The following is a 6000-nucleotide window of genomic DNA, read 5'->3' on the forward strand; positions in this document are numbered from 1 at the left end:
CCCCCGCCCCCCCCCATACATCTCGCGTATTAACCACAAGGAGAAAATTCGAGAAATTAGAGCAAATACAGAGGCTTCCCGACAGTCACTCTTTCCACGCACTTTTCGCGAGTGGACCATGGTTGGAGAGATCAGATAGTGGTTCCGAAAGTATCCTCCGCCACACACCATTAGGTGGCTTGCAGAGTATGATGTAGATGTAGATGATACGTTCGTCGCATTGAACTGGAATCGTTACTTCGAGCGACGTCATTGCGAAGTTTGAATCCAATAGATTTCAGTTACTCGTAATTCTCGCGTGTTACCGCGTTCTGCTTTTGCGGGAGTGTGGTCTTCTGATGGTTGGCAAAGCCGTTTTTATACTTAATACTCATCATTTCGATTCAGATGAAGACGTACTACAATATCCTCACTGCTAAAGTCGACTAGATTCACGTTCTGATCTACGATATTCAGCTCGAGTAGGTTTAATGTCTGAACGGTCACAGGGAGATATATCGGATTACTGGGAATCTCTGCAGTTTTATAACGGGGCCCACTGTAGCAAAGAATGCGTACAAACTATGGATTAATTTGTCATCAAGGTACGAATTCGTTGCGATATTACACTCTACACGAATCGCACCGCAGTATGTCCACTGGCTGATCTGACTCGGTAATTTTATCAGTATTATGCTCCAGCGCTTGTTCCCTCGAGAAACCCAACAGCGATCCTAGGGACTGATGGCCTCAGCAGTTTAGTCCCATAAGATCTTACCACAAATTTCCAAAATTTCCCGTAAGTTCCATATCCTCCCACGACATCTACAGTGACAGTCCTACATTCTTTGGATTTCCACGTGGCCTCTGACGACATATCCATCATAAACATGCCGCAAAATCCCGGAATTTTGAGTTTTCTTACGAGTTTCAGCAAACAGCAGTCTCTCCACTAGTATCTCTATGGAATTTTTTTGTTTATATTCAACCCAACCCCTTTCCAGTATCGTTTTAAATGTAGCCTTTACTGATAATGATGGCCTCCAAGGACATATTATGCATTTGACTTCTATTAATTGCTTCCCATTGTCTCGGGCGTTCTTCACTGTTTGACATGTCTTCGGTATTGGCAAGATCCTAGACATTTTAACACGTTTTTTCCTTCCTCCTTTCTGCCTCAAAGGCCCCTCTCAGCAATGATTCGATGCTATTTTACTAAATACCCCACGTTTTTTTTTTTTATTCTTCCTTAGTGTGCGTTGAACTGCATTCGTTGTTTGCTTGAAGGATATTCCAGCACCCAATTTAAGTTTGGCACACATTGCCTTAAGGACCACGAATGTAGCAATACTTGTTCTTTACCAATATCCTTTTTTCGACGTATCGTCTAGCCTTATCAGCTGATATTTTGTCTGCAACACAGCAATCTTTATTTGTAAAGTAAGCAGTGTCGTGTTCTTTGTATGCATTGCTAGGATATTAATTCTCTTATCACCATGAGCTAGGCGCTGTTTCAGTTTTATTCCAGCTCCACAAACATTGTATCCTGGGATATGGAGTTCAAATGGTAGATTCTCGAGAATATCGCTCCACTTCTATTGCTAAGTTTCCTAGCACTTACGTCACGCGATCGCGTGTTTTTACGTTTGCGTTTCCTATTATATATTAGACTGCGAACGTTCACTCAGTGTTGTGCTTTGATGAGAAACTGAGCCATTTCACCAGTGCCCTGTTCCCTTGACATCTTACGACTTGCCTTATGAAGAACACGTTCGATTCAGAGTTTTCCTATAATCCCTCTGTGTAAGAACTCCCTGTGGTTTCTTCTCCATCACTGTCTTTTAAGATATATGTTCTCAGGTTTGTATGCTGCACATTGGAAACTGTAAATACCTCTGTTGACCAGTTCGGTAGGTAGATTTCTCAAACGTGGTTCTGTATTTCGAAATACCTATGTTAAACTTCTGCTTGTGTGGATTCACCATCTCAATACGGTTGTTTGCTGTATTTAGTAATCTATTATCATGGACATAGGTCTCTTCTTAATTGTATGGTGAGTAGTATGATTAAAGTCATCAGTGATCTGTGGTAGAATGACTCACCATTTCTACATCCCTTGGAGATCTGACTGCTTTCACGTCAGATTTTTTATCGTCTTGTTCAACTGTTCGACAGTGCTAGCTTTCAAATAGAAAAATTATAAAATATGTCTGAATCCTTTTCAGGACTCCCCTTTTTGCCCTTTTGGAGCGCTAGAATAACTGCCTTGACATGTCTATTTTAAAATTCACCACCATGGGTGGTCTGAAGGCTGTTGGGACACCGATTCATTCCAGTCAGTAACAATTGGTTGAAGACCTTCGAAACCTCGTTCTCCATCTTTACCTTCACAGACGGCCCAAGCGAATTTGGAATGTGTATCTGTGACCATTAGAATGTACTTGAAATCGTTATTCAGTAGTAAGTAGTCTCGCAATACAAGAGATCAGCCTACCATACATAATCCAATCCTCGTATTATCAGATGTCTGTGCAGAAATGTTCTGTGTGTGGATCTGTGAAGCTCATGACCAGCTTTCTCCGTAGTTACTTGACGATGCGTCTTTCTCGAAGCTCAGATATTACTGACGCTACATGTTCTGTCTATCTCAGCATTACTGTAATGCATGATATATATTCACAGTTGTGAATATAGCTGACCATCAGCTGTATCACTGTAACGATTGACGAAGTCAGTAATAGCATTTACTTCTTCATCTTCTGCTTCTTCTTCTTTTCTGCCTCATTCCACAGTGTGTGACATCCCTTTCAGACTGTCCATTGCTGATTTGAATGTTTGCGAGAGATATTGATCTTGTTGCAACTACTCTAACTTGAACAGTCGTAAGTTCCGTCGAATAGCCTTTGGCATTTAACTAACTTTTACACTTGGTCGACGAAATTCTACTGTACAGTAAGGCATTTTTGAGATAGTTTACAACTTATATAGACTCTGAAATTACTGGCGATGATGGAAGTCACGTGCCTTAGCTATTGCCTTGATATATCCGCACATATCTTTGAGTTTTGTGTTGACTTCTTCAATTTTCTCATTGACTCATATTTCTCGTTGCTGCATTCTAGCATTCAACACCTTGACATTTTTAGTCCCCGCCTTGATATCACTTTCCAGTTCCATTAATTTAGCGTTCATTGCCTCGATTTTTTTTCATATAGCCACTTGTGCTTTGCGCCCTCTGAGCGACTATGCAACTCACGTGCAAATTTGTTCATAGTCAACAGTGTACTGATATAGTTATGTTTTGATGCACTGTCTTTTCAACAGAATCTCGAAGTTTCGTCCATATCGGCCATCATTCAAATTCCTAGTTTCATCTAGAACCAGAAAGCCATACTGCAAGTTATTCCAGCATTCCTCACATATGGTGAGGAATTCACTGAATGACATGCCAGTTCCTACATATGCTTAGCAAATATGCTGTAAATTCAGACTGTCCTATTTGGAAGCGATAATAAGGTTCGCATTATCCTGGACCAAATGCTTCAGAATGTCTGGCTCAAATAAAATATATTGACGTGTGTAAGGCGACCAAAGCGGATCTCATTGTGATTTTCCACTGCGATGTCGTCAAATATGAAGCTTCATCACTGCAGGACCAGTCGCTTACTATAGGATCCTTGTGGTGAGGTTGTTTCATGCACTCGATCATGATGGTGACTGGTTGTTTGCATTGAAATGCAGCGAGTTTTATAAACTCTTACCTATAGCTGCGTACATAAACAAACTTAAATAAGATCATCTGGCAGTATTGAATCATGCGCTTCCACTTCCATTAATACGTTGCAAAGTTGAGCTGTGACTTCTTCCGATGGCGGAGAGTTTGGCGAGCCTGTAGATTACTCCATAATGTCTCACAGCTCTGTTGACCCCCTAACTCAAGCTGTATTGCTTATCTGGCATTCATTAAACTCTTAAAAGTCTGATTCTGTAGATGTATGCATTCTGTGTTGTTAAATATTTTAACTGTACCAGGAAAGTTCCCTACAGCGATCGTATGTTCAACCACTATCATCGAGGGAGAGTAAATGTTTCCGTGGAATAAGACCTTCGACCATAGATACTAATAGACTGGGCAAGCAGTGCAGCGGCTATACATCTGCCGTGGCTGCAACATAGAATCACGTGACTGTTGGCAGAACGTCGGCGGGAGTTCAAGGCAGCATTCTGATTCCTGATTTCACTTCCAGTATTTCTCAGTGGATTTCCTGCTAACTTCACCACATTAAATGTAGCTTATGTAAACACAGCTAGAAGTGATAAATTATTGCGTAACTACTGTACAAATTTAGTTTTACAGCCATTACTTCACAATGAACTTTGTGAACTGCTGAAACACTTTCGATGTTCGGCAATATATTCGCCGCGAATGTTTCAGTGTTACCAATTATGAGATGCATTCTCTACTAACAATACGCGTTATGCACTGCATAAAATGTAAATATTGCGTGTGTGTGTTTTAGTGCCGTGGTTGTAGAAAGTGTTATAGACTTCATAAATCGGCATAAACAACGAAACCTGTAACGTAAACACACGTGTTCACATCGAATGTAACGAACTCAATTGTGTCGTTCACCCACAAAACGTAAAGCAGTTTCATTTGAAAGCTCTTTTTTGGTTTAAACAGTTTGTTTCGTAGAAGTATCAAATAAGATATCTACAAAATCAGTACCTACTTACATGAATACTTGTTCCATAGATCATGAATACGATACTTCGCAATGATGTGTCAGTTTAATGAAAGGTAGACCTATCGTTACATGATAATTCTTCCAATCACTTATTTATACCTAAAAAAATCGTCTACTGAGTAGGAGCTGTCATTCATAGATTATTTTAGTTTGATTTTAAATGCTGGTTTGCTGTCTGTCAGGCTTTTAATGCTTTTTGGTAAATGACCAAAGATTTTTGTAGCAGCATATTATTTATCCCAAACATTACAGCTTATTATCTGGAAACTAACATAGGCCATACAACTACCTTTTTGCAAATGGTATTCAGTATCTGTTTCTGGTATTCGTATGTCTTGTAACTGGGAAGTACAAAATAAAACTAAAACCTGATGAGAAATCAAACCCCTAACTTGTTTTTGCAAATTGTTTTTTAAAATAATACCAGCATAATTCACCCCTTTTTGTACCAAAGTCAGATTTAATCCAGGATAGTAAAAATCATCCTTTCTTCTTATGTAGTAGCAATGCACATTGCCATTGCTTTTGGAGTGGGAAGGGTTATTGGTAATAAATCTCTCTCTCTCTCTCTCTCTCTCTCTCTCTCACACACACACACACACACACACACACACACACACACAGTATATATATATATATATATATATATATATATATATATATATATATTCTTCAAAGTGCTTCGAACAGATGCGTGTGTGCGCAGTAGGCCTGAAATCTTTTCGTTTCACTGCCTGTATCAACATCTGCCTGCGCCCTTCATCCTTTGGAAACCTATACGAAAGAGAAAAAGCAGCTTTGTAGCTTACCATTTCAAGAAATATATACGATTGCAATGTGCGCCTGGAAACACACACAGCACTTCAAACCGCCAATTTACGTAACTGTGGCGTTCTGGGTAAGGATATGATACACACAATAGCTTATCAGTATTCAAGAAATGCCGCTAAATTAAACTAATAATACTTACACGTGAAATTTAATGTTACTTCCCTTCACAAAACGCTCGGTACAACCATAAGCACAACAGGATACCACCATTGTTTTGCCAATAGTCACGTGGTATTAGTGATGGGGAGCTCGTGAATGAGTCGTTCAAATGAACGCTTCACTCCTGTGAAGTGTGAACTAACCACTCAATTTCAATGAACTGGTACTTCAAACTCTTCACAGATAGCACACTCCACACTTTTTTCTAGTTCACTCACTCTCTTCCCCTCTCCCTCACCCACGTCACTCCTCCTCCCATCACTTCATTCCTCCCTGTCCTGCC

The sequence above is a fragment of the Schistocerca americana genome, chromosome 6, assembly GCF_021461395.2.
Source record: "Schistocerca americana isolate TAMUIC-IGC-003095 chromosome 6, iqSchAmer2.1, whole genome shotgun sequence".
NCBI classification, from domain to species: Eukaryota; Metazoa; Arthropoda; class Insecta; order Orthoptera; family Acrididae; genus Schistocerca; species Schistocerca americana.